The sequence below is a fragment of the Pistacia vera genome, unplaced genomic scaffold (assembly GCF_008641045.1).
Source record: "Pistacia vera cultivar Batoury unplaced genomic scaffold, PisVer_v2 Contig430, whole genome shotgun sequence".
NCBI lineage: Eukaryota > Viridiplantae > Streptophyta > Magnoliopsida > Sapindales > Anacardiaceae > Pistacia > Pistacia vera.
This window is the reverse complement of record NW_022196258.1, coordinates 1228737-1245875: the sequence shown is the minus strand read 5'-3', so window position 1 is coordinate 1245875 and position 17139 is coordinate 1228737. Positions and strand designations below refer to the sequence as shown.

At 35.1% G+C, this 17139-nt stretch overlaps 2 long non-coding RNA genes and 1 pseudogene across 2 annotated transcripts; all 3 read right to left on the bottom strand.

Moving 5' to 3' along the window:
- Positions 1-6616: 6616 nt before the first annotated feature.
- LOC116143399 lies at positions 6617-8355 on the bottom strand. Its single transcript, XR_004130125.1, has 4 exons — positions 8264-8355; positions 7501-7786; positions 7266-7402; positions 6617-7023 (listed from the first exon to the last, which is right to left on the bottom strand). It is a non-coding gene; the product is annotated as an uncharacterized LOC116143399 (long non-coding RNA).
- A 7-nt stretch (positions 8356-8362) lies between these two features.
- LOC116143474 lies at positions 8363-11959 on the bottom strand (annotated as a pseudogene).
- A 2535-nt stretch (positions 11960-14494) lies between these two features.
- Positions 14495-15009, bottom strand: LOC116143397. The gene is made up of 3 exons (XR_004130124.1): positions 14949-15009; positions 14744-14875; positions 14495-14669 (listed from the first exon to the last, which is right to left on the bottom strand). It is a non-coding gene; the product is annotated as an uncharacterized LOC116143397 (long non-coding RNA).
- Between the last annotated feature and the right edge of the window lie 2130 nt (positions 15010-17139).

The window sequence follows — 17139 nt, the reverse complement described above, 5'->3', positions numbered from 1 at the left end:
CTTCATGTACACGATACATTGATGAAATTTAGGAGAGAAATCAACAAAAAAAATAAGCTAATCTAGCTAAGAAGGAAATTGTTATGAATTAAAGCTTAAACTCTAAACCAAACACACACAAACAAACAAGATCAAGAACAAGAAAGAACACGGTGATTTACCTTGGTTCACTTATCCAATATTTGGATAAGCTACATCCATATTGAGCTCCAGAAGTGGAGTAGCTCATTGCACTAATATTGCTCAAGAATCACAATTAGAAACTCACACACGAACAACCAAACTGAAACACCCTTAAAACAAGATCAACCAGTAACTAGCCCTTAGAGTGGAAACTCTAATCAAGGAGATCTAACCCTCCCATAGAATGATTACAGCCTAATCACTCAATCTACCCAGTTACAACAATGTTGATTAAGAATTTCCCAAACCCTAACTCAAAACCCTGTTTGCTCGATGAAGGAGAAAGCTTTCATGTGTTGAATATGCTGAAAAATGAGTTTATATACCATTGATCAAGGGACAGATTTGTAGCCGTTGGTTTAAAGAATTATTGACGACCAGGATTCACTCAGCCACGCTTCAAAACAACACCGTGTTAGAGTCATGAAAGTGACTCTATTTTGGTGATAAAAATACCCCGTGTGTGATTAAATTGAAGTATATTGAGACAATTAAAGAATTTATGAATTTATTCACGAAAATCGCTTCCTAATATTTTTCTTATGAATTTAACATGTTTAGAATGATTTTAAAAAGTATATGAGTTGATATTAGGTTGTGGTTTATGGATTAAGGGTGATTTGTCTCATTTATGCTGTTTAGGGGGTAAAATGTAATGTTTTAAGGGGCTGATTTTGTCACTTTTCAATTATGCAGGGACCAAACTGATATTTTGTAATTTGTTCTATAAAAGAAAAACCAGTTCGCGTGAACAGGTGGGTTGTTCATCATCTTTTCCGACGACCCTTCGTCTTCCAATTTCGGTGACCTCCGGCGACTCTTCGGCTTCCTCGTGCACAGATCGTCGTCATCCTATCGTCCTGGACCACCACCGCGAATCATGGAACGCAGCCGCGGCGTTTCATCTTCCACCACCATGACTGTTTGTCTTCTAGGCCAGTTTTGGTCGTTTTTCGGCAACGTCTCAGCTCCCTAAGGGTCAATCTCCCTTCCTCACGGCCGGATCTGCACTTCCCTAGCTTCAACTGCCGTAATTCGCGATTTTGTCGCCGCGCCCCTTCATCTTCCAGGCTAGATCCAGCTCATTTTCGGCGACTTCTCACCTCCCCAGGACCTGATCTGAACTCCCCATCACCAGAGCTTTCCATCGGTATCTTCGGATCCCATTTCTGCCACCGTTTTTCGGAAGACCCGTCGAAAAATTAACGTTTTTTGGCAAAGTGCGGCTGTTCGTATTCCGGGTTGTCCGTTGGTTGTTTTCACCCCTTCTTCGCATCATATTGCTGTTGGTTACCTCCTCTCTGCCATGGTTGGCTTCGTTTCTACCGTTTCGGCCTCCGTCATCACCACCATGAGTGACTAAGTTCCCGGTTATCTGTTACGGCATAGGCGAGATCGGGATTGACTCCACGACTCTCCTCATCAGCTCTCGACTAGTTGGATGAGCCCGATTATAGGACATTTGGTAGTATTGTGCTTCAGATTATATTTGTTTTCATTTCATGTTTGATTTCGATACTTTAATATGATTTGAGCATAACTTGTGATGAATATTGCTGTCCATTATGATTTAATGTTTTCATAGAACTTGCTGAATGATAAATGTTGGTTTGGAATAATTAAATGATGAATATTGCTTTTTATTACTTCGCATCGATTGTAATTGAGTTGTGTTAGGATTTAATTTAATTTCTAATATTGTTGCGTTTATTGTGAAGTTGGTTGATTAGATATTACGTGTTGACAAATTGTATTTGTTAATCGCGTACCAACTAGTGGTATTGCCTTGTAGCGTTTATCGATGTTCAATGATAGTCTTTAACCAATCGAACTTGAGTGATCGGGTAAGACAGGATAGATTATACCTAGAGTGTTGAGAAGCCATTTCATTGATTTACCTTGCCTTGTAGGTTTAGGGGATCGTAGAGGTTGGAGAAGAATTGTGTGAGTCGGTCTCGTGTCGAACCAAAACTGTAACAGCAACATTTTTTATTATAAAGTCTTTATTTGTTTTAATTTCACTATTTCATTATTTGCATTTAGTTTATTTAGTTTCATTAATTCATTGCCAATTTCATTTTCGCTACTTAAAATACATTAGATTGTTAGTCTTGCTCCTTGTGGATTCAATCCTGCTTACCGTTACTACGGTATTTAGGTTTAATTTTTAGACTGTGACGATCGGTCTAACACATCGTCCAACTTAGCCCAAAGTGACACCATTTTCAAGCTTCCATTTCATCAGAAATAAAAGATTCAACAGCCAATGTTTGTCTCCAATACAGCTAATGTTTATCTCCAATAGTTTCTATGGAGGATTTGATAAAAGTCTTTCTGAAAGAAGATTAGTTTATCATTGAACCAAAGATTGAAGAGTCTTGTCCTGCACCCCAAATTGATAGAAGTGTTACAACTGATGGATTCTTGAGTTTCACAGTTCTGGAGAAGTTGGAGAAGGATTCTTCAGAAGTTGAGTTGATAAAAATATGGTAGGTAGAGGAGTTTATACGAGCGAAACTGCATATAAGGTGAGTGAAAACAGCAAAATTTATTTCTGAAATGGGGAGTTCACTCTGAGAATCCCAGTAACCACCTCTAATCCAACTTTGTGACGAGTTTACATAGTGCAAATTGGGAAGAGAAATGAACGGGACGAGGAGGAAGGCAATGGTTTTGTCAACCAAGGAAGGAAGCTCACGTTTTGCAGGAAATGTGAATGTTCATTTAGTAAGTTAGGCAAAAATACAACAGATCAATTCTCCTCTATTGACTTTATGGATAGATTTCGTGGGAACTCATTTTTTGGACCACATGTTATATTGGGAGAAGAGAATATGTTTTTTCTATACAAGAAATTTGTGATGCTTTGTTTTGTTGGGAAAAAACTGTCTAACAATGTTGAATAAGAAGCCTCTGGACTTTGACTTATTGTTGTGACAGTATAATGAGCTAATGCACGCATACAATATACATATTCAGTTTAACTTGGTGACATGAATACATTGATCGGTGATACCGCTAATGTAACCTGACCTCTCATACCCATTTTTTTTTTTTTTTTTTTATATATTGTATTACCCACTTCCTGTAGTGGCCGGGGTTTGGATATTTATCTCTTATCCACCTCAAATAGTGGGGTTTAGATGACATCCTCTTTTATTTAAACCTTATTCTGCATATTTGAAAATTGGGTCCAACTTAAGTAGGCTGCACTGGAAACCCTACCATTTGAAGTGGGTAGGACAATAAGTAAGAATTGTAACTATTAGAACCAAAATGGGTAGGGAATGTTACAAGTGTCGTGATCCCATCGTGATATTCCAGATTTTTCATGAAATAAACATGTGATTATTCATCTTGTATGTAAAGGGCCATCTTTTTCTAATATCTGTCTCTCAGGTATACATTCATTTTGACAATTATAGAATATGAATGTGAAAAGGGTTATCTTTTTCTAATATCCCCAATATATATATAAAAAAAAAAAGAAAAAGAAAAAAACATTTGTGTCTGGGCATAGCCCCTCAGTCCCAAAATTCCTGCAATCTTCAATTCAGTCCCAACATGAATACTAAAAATTACCCAAAAGGTCCATTATTTTTTATGTAAAAAGAAAAATATAAAATAAGGCTTCAACATTTTTTACTCCGTAGTCCTTATTTCTACTTTTTCTTCTCGCTTGTGGCCTCTTCCTATCTTGTGGTTGAGTGCTTCACCAACTCGACTTCAGTTTCAAATGTATTGTAGCATGTTAGGCACTGGTATTTATTGCCGAAATGAACATGCTGCATATGACTCAGAACACCAGCCTTGCCTCCTAAGGATTTTGGACAGATATGGCAATGGTAGTTATCTGCCATTAAAAACTAAAAAAAAAAAAAAATTAAATTAAATACAAGAAAATCAAAAACACACATAGAATTACATTCATAAAACATTAAAACAAGAAAACACCAAGAAAACTTACCTTTCCCGAAAAAGATTTCAAGTGGGTGGGGAAAGAACCAGTGACACAAATAAAACTAGGGGTGAGCGGTTCCGGGTATCCTATATTTTTCGGGGGAATCGAAACCGCACAGTGCAGGTTCTTAAATTCTAGGAACCGGAACCTAAAATGCAGGTTTCAGTTCCTTTCCCGGGTACCCTATAAAAAATCAATCACCTCCCTATTAGTTTAAAAAATGACAAAAATACTTTAAAAATTTACAAATACACCCCTAACAAATTTTGATTACTCATTCATTTGTGTCTAATGTAACTCATAACCTGTAATCTCTAGGCAACACTTGAATTCAATTAATTCATCACAATTCACATAAAATTCGTTAATCAAAACCAAAACACAAACAATTATTCACCACAATTCACATCAAATAACTTCACCAAAATCATTCAAACAAAAAACAATATAGAAAGTTAGAAACTGTCACAATTTTTGTTGATTCTCCCATTAATTTCAATCACTACAATTATAAAACTACAAAACAACCCAAAAAGCATAAGACTCATGTCTAATGCTCCAAATTAGGCGTGGATGTTCCTTCGTCAAGTGATTGAAGTCCAATCATTTCTACAAAATAAACACAAGAAAGTCAATTAGTAGCTTCAAAAAGCAAAAACATTGAATAAATTTACTAATAACTTAAAATAAATTTAAGAGATAAGAATATAATCGTTAGTTAGAAACTTTACTCGCTTCATAAGCATCTGCATCCTCCAAGTCATCTTTATCCAGAGTTGGTGCACATTTCAACCAATCGTTTGTACAAATCAATGATTCAACAACAGGCGAAGATAAAGAATTTCGAAATTTATCAAGTACACGACCCAATGTACTAAAAGCTTACTCAGAAGCAACTGTAGATACCGAGATTGCAAAGAGATCTTTGGCCATATGCGAAAGAACTGTATACTTTGATGCATTTGCTTTCCACCATTCCAATACATTCAGGTCAGACATTATGGATTCACATTTATCTTAATACTATAATGTAATGTTATAATGAATTAAGTGATCATACTATAAATCTATAATTTAATATTGTAATTAATTAAATTTATAATCATTTAATTAATATACTAATGTTTATAATGAAATGTTATAATTGATTAGGTAATCATACTATAAATATATAAGGTAATGTCATAATTAATCAAATTTTTAATCGTTTAATTAAGTAATGTAATAATGTAGTAAATTATTAATGTTTATAATGTAATGTTATAAATTCATAACTAATTATGTAATCATTTAACTATGTAATGCTATAATTAATTAAGTGATCATAATATAATGTAATATAATAATGTTATAATTTAATTAAGTAATTATTTAACTATAATGTAATGCTTAATTAATTAAATTTCTGATANGCAAAATTTGTGAAAATTATTTCACTATTGGTTGAATATTGTGGCATGTTGTACTCTCCCTGTACTATGTTTTATATCTTATCCTCCCAACATTGTCATATTTGGTTAATTATATACATAGCTGGAGAATAAACCTTAAAGAAAAATTATTGTTCACTAGATTAAAATACGACAGAGTTAAATTAAGATTGTCCGAGATAATTGGGTATTATATCTCATGAAATCTTAATTATGGCAATTAAAATGCAACATGATTAAATTGAGATGAATAATACTACACCAACAACCCTCTCTCACAAACTTTCTCTCACAACCCTGACGTGACAGATTACAATTGGTTAGTTTACAATAGGTCCTACATGAGTCTCACTAATTAATTGCAAGCTGATCAATTATAAGCTACCACGTTAGGGTTGTGAGAGAAAGTTTGTGAAAAAGTATTGTTGATGTAGTATTACTTAATTGAGATTGTCCAAGATAATTGGGTACTATATCTTATGAAATTTTAATTATGAAAACTAAAATGCAGCAGGATTAAATTAAGGTTGTCTGAGATCTCATGAAATCTTAATTATGACAGTAAAAATGTAACGAGATTAAATTAAGATTGTCCAAGATAATTGGGTATTATATCTCATGAAATCTTAATTATGACAATTAGAAATGCAATAGGATTAAATTGAGATTGTCCAAGAAAATTGGGTATTATATCTCATGAAATCTTAATTATAAAAATTAAAATGCAACAGGATTAAATTAAGATTGTCTAAGATCTCATGAAATCTTAATTATGGCAACTAAAATGTAACAAGATTAAATTAAGATTGTCTAAGATAATTGAGTATTATATCTCATGAAATCTTAATTCAATTAAAATGCAGCTGGATTAAATTGAGATTGTCAAAGATAATTGAGTGTTAATTAAACCATTGGGTGACCACCTTGTACTTAATAAATTGCTGAAGTCTTATCATACATTTCCTATTATTTTCTTGGAGGACAAATAATTACGTATGTATATGTAACATGTTGAGCTGGAGTATATGTCACTCAATTTTTCTTTTTTTTCTTAGACGGCTCTTTGTTGTTGCTTCTTTGTTCTGAGCTAAAGTAAGCTTAAAGTAAATTATTAAAATGAAAACATCTGACCACCTAATATTGGTCTTGCAAAAGCCTAGAGTCATCTTGCCACCTCTTCAGAAATTGTTGCATCATCAACCGAAATTAATTCTGAACTTTTAGTCATTTTCTTTTCATCACTTTGTTCTAAGAAAGCAGGCTTCTTGGGGCTGATTACTGTATTTGCGGATCCAGTTTTGAGCATCCTGGATGGTCCAACATTTCGGTTTTCTTGGACATATAATAGAACTATTTGCAAGCATCTTATTAATTTACAAAAGGATTGTGTATATCTAATGATGGATCTATAAACTCCAGGCTTTTATCATCTTTCCACAACTCATATGCCTGAAATTGTATATGAAAATATGTATATCAAATTAAATATTTCCAATACTAATTAGTAATAAAATAATACTACACATATAACATTTCACATACAACATTATATGACAAGATATTATTGGGTGAATGTTTAATTTTAACTTTAAATTAGCCAATCATATCTTGTCATATAATTTTGTATGAAAATGATGCATGTGTATTATTACTCTTAATAATATTAATGGTCTGTTCTTGGGGAAACTTACATGCTTTAGAAGGCTCAAGTCTTCTGCGGACATATAAACATGAAACCTTTTTTCCACTTATGATTTGTAAAAGTAGACCCCCAAAACTATAGATATCAAGTTTAGTTGAATATATGTCTCTTTGAGGGATATAACCACTGCATTGAATTGTCAAAGATAATGTGTTAAGCATATGTCTTACCAAGTGCAAGCTTACAAAGCAATATAAAATAAAAGCAGATTGTTGTGTACTAACCATGTTCCAACAATTCGTTCTGTTTGATGATAATTTTCCACAAGCATTTTGGCTATACCAAAATCTGATATTTTAGACTTCATATTTTCATCCAATAACATATTCCTAAGTTTCAGGTCTCGATGAATAACAGTCAATCTCGAATATTATTGGAGATACAAAAGCCCTTGGATAATCCCTACTATGATTTGAACACGTTTTGTCCAATCCAAAAGAATTTGTTTACAAGGGTCTGCATTTATTTATTAATGACAAATTAGTAATATTCTAATCAATGTTTTCAAAGCTGCAAAAATAGTTGGAGAGAAATTATTGTACCAAAAACGGTGGTAGTCCAAACTTTTGTTCGGCATGTATCATAGAACAATATGTGTTCTTCTTTATCAATGCAAAAACCCATAAATTTGACAAGATTTACATGTTAGGCTTTGCAGTAAGCATAACTCATTCTTGAATTCCTCAAACCCTTGAGTCGAAGTTTTAGATAGTTTTTTCAATGCTATTTCCTGAGCATCTACGAGGATACCCTAGTAAAATACATTCATTGTATTAATTAACTAAATAAGCTATTTTGTAACTCTTGAAAATATGTTTCTTCATTAGCATCACTTTTTTCTTTGTTTTTTAACATAATTATCGTTTCTTTTCAATAAAAAATTAAATTTGAAGGATAAGATTATTATGCTCCCTAACAGGTGTATGATTTTTTTTTCTTCTTAATAATATCGCGCTATTTACCTAATACGGGCCAAATCCACCCTACCTAGATTGTTTGCATTAGAAAAGTTGTTTGTAGCCTCTTTGATGCTGGCAAAGCTCAAAACTGCAGATTTGGAGCATTGCTTTCAAGGTTTGGGAATAGTTATCCTTCTCTGTTCGAAGCATTGATCCTGGAATGGAAAAGAGGAACAAAATCAATATGATTCTCCTTTCATATTATGAAAACTGAATCGTTGAATACCTTTTATCTTGATTATTTTCTTGAAAGTAACAAATCATGCAGGCTGGTAGGATAAAAACTGAAGTAATTGGAAGCAAAATCGTTAGCAGTAATCGCCTCCTATTTTCCTGATTCTCCTTTTCGCAGAAGCTGTAATGTAATTCACTAAATCAATTAAAATCTGTTTTAAAATTGAAGAATTGATATGAAAAATCACTCACCTGCCAAGAAAGTCCAATATTATCATTAGACAGCTGAAATGCAATGTAACCAAGGAGTTCTTCTCTTGGCATAGCAATTTTTGCTCGAATCGTTTCACTCCATCAAAATTGATCCAAGTTGCTCCAATGGTGAATACATTCACTACATAGGTAGCATTGTATGGAAGCAGTCCGTAACCATATTCTGAATGAATGCCCGATAAACTTGTACCGATGAACATCAATGGTGATTGCAGGCCCTGAAGCAGGCCCGATAGCTGTCATTTGGTTCGCTAGTGTCCATGCATAGCCATGGTAAGGCACACCCAGAACCAGTTGTTAGCTGGAAATCCTTTGTTAACCAGTTGTTTATACCGAAATCAGTACTAATATTACTGCAGTGTTGTACAAAGCAGCAGGGTGCCCGAACGTTATCCCTGGACGGCAGAAAATGTCATAGACAACCACATGTGCCCAGTCCAAGTTCCTTTTCATCGATTCAATCGGATAGCTCACAGTTTCATGATTTGGAATGTATGACAACTCGCTGTCAATATTAATCTGAAATTCACAGAATATCAAAAGTTCTTCAAGATTCTCAGTTCTGTGGTGAAAATTATCAATTAGAATGCATATCTCCTACCGTTCGTGGTGGCCGCAACTTCTGGGAGAGAAGGAGTATTTTTCCATCAAGCTGCTTAATTCGCATCAATTCTTTCTCTAGCTCCAACTCTGCTTCTAAGTGCCGCGCCCATTGTGGACTCCTTATCTTCGTGGACTTTGATTTTTTGTCCCTCTCCTCTACAAACTCTCATTCTTGTCTTGAAATTTGATGAAGTCGGCCATTCTCTCAACCCTGCGTAAGAGAAAGAACATATACAGATTCTAAATTTCTAAATTCAAGTGTAAGTAATTTATTTTAAAAGCAATCAATCTAATATTATACCTCTTCGTGTAGTCCTCAGTGTGGAAGGATTTTCAATCGACTGCTTCACCTTCTCTCGCTCTTTTTGCTGTACCATTTCAAAATCCTCTTCTTCAAACTCTAGCTCCGTGAATAATTTTGATTTGGTCTTTAAAAAATTGCTCTTGGAAGTATCTACAGAAAAATTACAAAAATAAATAAGAAAGGAGTTAAGAGGAAATAAGAGTTTAGTAATAATAAATATTACATCCACAAAATTTTTTTTTTTTTTTTTTTTTAATTTTACACATAGGGGTTGACCAAGAAGTACAAGACATTGATGAAATAATAATAATAATCAAGACAGCTAGCATAGATAAAAAGACTTAATCAAAATGAGTTAAAGGGTTCAGTGCAAGTAATAGCCATGTCTTCAGGGAATAAACTGTGCAACCAAGGACTTTGTTTACTAGCCTAAACCATCCATAAAGCAAAATAACACAGTTATTGGTCAGGTGAAGCTTAAATACACTTTAACTTCAACAAGGAAAAAGCTATAAGCAACTGAATATCATACCTCTTCCTTGTTTTGTGCGTGTTGCAACCTGGTTCTTTGTTTCACATGCAGTTCTCTCCCATAGTCTTTCAGCCTCTCACTCACAATACTGAAAGATGCTTCAAGAGATTTAGAATGCCTTTGCGCTTATCGACTATGTTCTTGAAATAGCCAAGTTGTTGATTGTCCTCACTATTTGCCTAATTTGCTTGACAACCATTTCCTGATACGATCTCAACTCAAATTTCAGCTTGGATTTGCCTAATGGATTGCAAAGCAGTTAAACATAATTAAGAATTGTATAAGGAAATTCTTTATGTATAGAATACTAAAAAAGAGATGCTTGATGCATTGTGGTTATCATGAGGTGTCACAGGATTTATGAATGATTTTGACCAAACCCCGCCACCATACATGTCTGTGTATATAAGACACACACAAATACATATAATAGAAATAGAAAGATAAATGGAGATAGAACCTTGTGAATGCTGATTAAAAAAATCCAAATCTTCCTTCAGCGCCATAAAACCATACAGTTGGCGCTTTCCACCAGGAAGGAATAACACCTGCCGAGATTCCACGCTTCTCGATCTGTTCCTTGCTCAGAAAAATGCTCATGCAGTCGTTCAGCCTCTAAGTAGCCCCCTGCAGAATTCTCAAAAATCAGCACATAATGCCTCGATGCCCCTGTGGACCATAAGAATGTCTAGCCTTCACAGCAGCGAACGAATGAAGTATGCAAGAAGTTCCTGATCCCCATCCCAATCCACTGAATGAAATACATAAAAAAGATGAGTTAATTGTGAGGATCCAGCAAATGTACTTCTTAAAGACAACACAATCAAGCTGCATTTGTGATCAAAAAGTAAAATTTAATTAAAATTAACTTATTGTAACCTCATACAGAAGCAAGGCAATGTAAGTTACCTTATCATTCTCATCTTCTCCAGTTTAGTGTTAGAATGACCACCATCGTGGCCAAATATTATCATGATCTTTGTCTTCATCCTTAAACCTTTCCACTTTCCAAATAATTCAGCAACTGGATAGCGAAGTTCCTGTCATGCAGCTCCTCCTCCAAAAGCTCAGCAAGTTCCCTGCGAAGCTTGATCCTCCTTGATCCTTTAGTTTTGCTGGGTCAATAAAGGCTGCAGGCGTGGTACCAGTCAGAGCACTGGACCACATTGGCATGCAGGACAGTGCCACTGCCTTGCCGGTTCATTTATCTCTTCAACAGTCAAACTACCAAACTTTCAAAGAATTTGCTGAACCATCTGCTCTTCTTCCGAGTCTCATGACTCTTTTGACTGGTATCGAATCAAAGTCATCGCCAAAAGCTCATCATCTGAATCATCTACAGCATCGGATTTGTCATCAATGTCATCATCATAATTTTCATCAGCATCATCCTCGTAGGCTTCAGAGACACTTTTGTCTTTTGGCCATCTTCAAAACCTCTTGACGGAGTAGAACCAGTCACAGGTTGTGGGGCATATAATTTTTTCCAGGCATCCTGTTGGTTAGCCGTGGCCTTCGCATTACCTCAACTGGGTTGTGTCCTAGATCAGCAGTTTGTGCCCAGGTTTTCCCAGGATTCCTTCCAGAGCCCCCATTGTTGCGCATGCCTGATTTTTGAACCATATCTGGACGTCCCCATCCCTTTGTACTAGAATCTTGGGTAGCCCAGGGTTTTGCAGCACTTCACTTGCATAACCTCCTTCGCATACCTCAACATCATCATCATCTTGGGCTGGATCCCCGCTGATCATAGGCTTCAATAACATTTTTTCCCTTAAAGGATGGGTTGCAATTAGCACCAGCCGCAACAGGTATTTCACCGTTTCTTTAGAACTCATCTGTGCACAATTCCGGATCATATTTTAAATAAGACTCGCGTCAAAAAGTTTAACAAGTAATTTCACAAAACCAATTCATTTCATATTTAATTTTACACAGTCATGTAAATAGAACATCAGAAACCATTGATAGAAAGTTACACAAAGAACATTTAGGCCCTTCACGCAAAACTCAATTGCACTGAGTTAACAACATTTCTGAAGGCAAACCTGAGTTATAATCGCACCAAAACTATAAACAAAAATGAAAACATACGATTTCTTGAATAGATAGATCAAAAAAAAAAAAAAAAAAAAAAAAAAAAAAAAAAGGAGGAGATGCTCCATGATGAAAGTCAAGGTCAAAAGTGGCCCGAAACACAAGTTTTCAAATAATGCAAAAGATAAAAGTGACAAGAACAAAGAACTCAAATCACCGTCAGTGGAGATTCCGGAAACTGCGACTCAACTTAGGCCACGATCAACGACTAGACACGACCGATTAAAACTCCACCGCGACGAAAAAATGCGCCAATTTGAGCAGTCCCGCGAACTGAGTGAAGTGCCGCCAACAACAGAACAAAGCCGCCAAGAGTCCGACAAGATTCAGGCGAAAATTCCGTCAAGATGCCGCCGAAAGCGGGGGAGAGTAAAGAGAGTGAGAAGTAAAAGAGAGACTGAGAAGAGTTAAGCAAAGGAGTTTCGAATTTGGATGGTTCACCTCATATGCTACACAATAATTCGGTATAGTACAAGAGATTATATAGCCCCTTATACTTTTAATTAAATTCACATTACACCTTAAATCTTAAAGTTTAACATAACTATATACATACTCCTATAATTTATTATTATCAAGTGAATTTCCAAGGGCAAACTCTAATTTATGATTAAACTGTCCTTAAAAACATATTTATTACTATCATTTAAGAGCTTATTGATAGTGTATTAATGCATTGAAAGAGAATGGTACAAAGGTTGTTAAATAAATAATAAATATCATTTAATTAATTAGATATAAAATATGGTAGTAGAAACCATTAGTTTTGTAGTCGGACGACAAGACTTTAATCATCTGCATGGATTATCCAGAGGTCTTGTGTTCGAATCCTACAAAATATAGGGTGTTCAATGGACATTGGGATCCCGAGGATTAGTGTGAGAGACAGAGGATCATTCATGTTATTTGCTAGGTATTGTAGTATAAATGTATAATACCTTGACTTACACTTCGACTACGGTCAAGAGTCAAATAGTGAGGCTCAAAACACATCCCTCTTGATTATCATTCATGAAACCTTACAATCTCATCTGGGTTCCAACTGGGAAAGTTGTGAATCATTGAAAGAGTAAACTTGTTGCCTGGATGTTGAGCTACTTCCAATATTTTCATCATGATTTACGGAAAATGCAGGCCTTTTAGGAGTAGGAATAGCCATTATTTCAGTCTTGAGCATCGAGAAAACTTCCAAGATGGATAGTCTCTCCATTGGATTTTCTTGTACACATAATAGTGCCACTTGCATACATTTCATGATTTTACACGACGAAGATGAATCATCGATGGATCAATAAACTCCATGCCTATGCCGCCTTTCCAAAGTTCATACGCCTGAAAACAAAGCTTAAAATTATGTCCTGCTACAAAAAATGATTGAAAATTTTCATCATTGACTTACATATTCAAGAAGGTTCAAATTTTCGTATGCGCCGTAATAGCATGTATTCCTCTTGCCACTTATGATTTGCAGAAGTAGAACTCCGAAGCTGTAAACATCATACTTCATGGAATAGATTCCTTTTCGTACATATTCAGGAGGAATATAGCCACTGCATAAATGGATATTAATGAGAAGTTGGTGAAGTATTTGACAAAAGAAGATATAAAATGAGAAGCCATGGATGGAGTTTAATTACTTACTATGTTCCTACAATCTTACCTGTGTAAGCTTCACACACGTCTTTGCTGAAAAGTCTAGCATTCCAAAATCTGATATCTTCGGGTTCATTTAAGTGTCTAACAAAATATTGCTCGATTTCACATCTTGATGAATGATAGTGAAATTTGAGTACTCTTGAAGATATAAAAGTCCTTGAGTAACCCCTTCAATAATGTTCACACGCTTCTGCCAATCTAACACATATCGTCTTATTGGGTCTACAAAATGTTACACGATTGATCAGAAACTGATGTAAACAATGACAGGTAAACAAAAGATAGAATCGGATCAAGTGTATATTGCCTACCAAATAGATACTAATCCAAGCTTTTATTCGGCATGTACTCATATATCAGCATTTTTTCTTCTCTTTTAATGCAATATCCCAAAACTCTAAGTAGATTCACATGCTGAAGTCTTGCGGTAAGTGAAACCTCATTTTCAAACTCCTCGAGTCCTTGAGTAGATGTTGTTGCAAGTCTCTTCACTGCAATTTCTTGATTACTATGTAATTGACCCTGCCATAGTTAATACCAATGCTTAGCACTGGCTGCTGCATATAAGCTCAATTTTTTTTCTGCTTCACAGACTCCTGACACTCATCAGAACTATAATATCGCACATATTTACCTTATATGCAGGGCCAAATCCACCCTCACCTAGCTTGTTTGCATTAGAAAAGTTGTTTGTAACCTCTTTGATGCTGGCAAAGCTCAAAACTTGCAGATTTGGAGCATTGCTTTCAAGGTTTTGGGGAATAGTTATCCTTCTTCTGCTTCGAAGCATTGATCCTAGAATGGAAAAGAGGAACAAAAATCAATATGATTCTCCTTTCATATTATGAAAACTGAAATCTGTTGAATACCTTTAATCTTGATTACTTTTCTTTGAAAGTAACAAATCATGCAGGCTGTTAGGATAAAAACTGAAGTAATTGGAAGCAAAATCGTTAGCAGTAATCGCCTCCTATTTTCCTGATTCTCCTTTTCGGCAGAAGCTGTAAATGTAATTCACTAAATCAATTAAAATCTGTTTTCAAAATTGAAGAATTGATATGAACAATCACTCACCTGCCAGAGAAAGTGTCCAGTTATCATCATTAGATAGCTGAAATGCATTGTAACCAAGGAGTTTCTTCTCCTCGGCATAAGCAATTTTTGCTCGAATCATTTCAACTCCATCAAAATTGATCCAAGTTGCTCTAATTGTGAATACATTCACTGCATAGGTAGCATTGTTTGCGGAAGCAGCTTCGTAACCATAATTCTGAATGAATGCCCTGATTAACTTGCACCTGATGGAACCATCAATGGTGATAGCAAGCCCTGAAGCAGGTGTGCCGTTAGCTTTGTCATTTGGGTTCGCTAGTGTCCATGCATAGCCATGGTAAGGCACACCCATAACCAGTTTGTTAGCTAGAAATCCTCTGCTTAACCAGTTGTTTATATCGAAATCAGTACTAATATTACTAGCAGGGTTGTAGAAAGCAACATGGGTGCCCGTAACGTTATCCCTGGACAGTAGAAAATAGTCATAGACAACCACTTGTGCCCAGTCCAAGTTTTTTTTCATCGATTCAATCGGATAACTCACAGTTTCATGATTTGGAATGTACTGAACACTCACTGTCAATATTAATGCTGGCTCACTAGAGTCTGTTGCATCAGAAGTTATTACAGCTCTCTACTCATCTAAAAGCCCTCCTATATTATTCAAGTTTGTACCATTAGGCCACAACCATAACAAATCAATCCCTTCAAATCCATAACGCTTGGCGGTTTTCATTGGAGATTCAATAGAAGACTTCCGATGACAAGAATTGTAATAACTCTTTCTAGCTAGCATACTTTGGGAAGTGTAATATGGAATTACTAAACATGTCATAGAAAACATATATGTACATAAGTATAAGATAGTGGGCCCAAAACTAATTTTACTTTCATATATAAATTCTCTACCTCACGTAAGAAAGTCATATAAATAACTCAAAATACATTTGGACAGTAGTGCCATTCTCCTCCATTTCTTGATGTATCCTTCGACCACAACTCATTTGTTACCTACGAAAACAGTGAAATCAACGGAGTGAGCACTAATTACTCAGTAAGTAAATCCTCTATGCTACTCTTTTTCATTCGTTACTCATTTTTTGAAGCTCTTTCCTTACATCAAACTTCTCTATTCTTCTTTGTTCTTTCTAAGATTCTGGTTTCTCACTTACCGATATGTAAGCACAACCAGGGAAACTAACACAAGATAGGAGAAATGGGATAATGCATATGCACAAATGCATAGGGGATGCAATTTCTTTTCTGTTTTTCTGTTTCTTTTCTATTTTCTTTCTTTTTCTATTTTTCTCTTCTGTCTCAATTCTCTCTTTTCTATTTCTCTTCTTTCTTTTTTGTTTCTCTTTTTATCAATTCTTTCTTGCTTTTCCACTTTTTCTTTCTTTTCTTTTCTTTTATATTATTTCTTTGCTGATCGGACTCGGTTGAGGCATAGATCGGAACCCTGGCCGTGTGAGTATATTCTCAAATTCTTTCTTGGATAGAGTCCTCATCCACATGTAGTTCTTATGGACTGTACAAATTTTTCTTTCTTATTCTTAGGCTGCTCATTAAAGGCGGCGTGCATGTGGGGTTATTCTTCTTCTTTGTCACTCACGGGCTCCCTATTGCAACAACCTTCTCTTCTCTTATCTTTCTTTTAGAAATTAATATTCAATTTTCTTTTCTTTCTTTATCTTTGTTCTTAAGTGTTCTTATATGCATGTATGCATGTAGATGGGCTTTTTATTGTTATTCTTTCTAAATTCAAATGTTTAAATGCAAGAATGCAATATGACATGTGAACATGTCATTCTTTATTCTCTCTACCATCTACAAACTCGTATCAAGGTAACAAGCTATCATACTCATACATGCCTTCACTTTGAAATTTTGTCAAACAATTTGTATGCACAAACAAAACACTAAGTTGATTACACTTCCATATCAATGTCTAACCACCAAAATTTGGAGCAAAGCTTCGTAAATTCAACACCAAACCTGGCCAGGAAATTCACACTCTATAATTCTACTCAAATTCTTTCTCAACTCATCCAAGCTTACACCAATCACCATATACACAAACAATACCTCTCATGGTTAAATCCTAACCATCATTCAACATCAACTCAATCAATAATTCTCAACATACAACACATACATACATATAAGAATTTCTCTACACAATTATTGCTCAATTCATAACTAGGGTTGG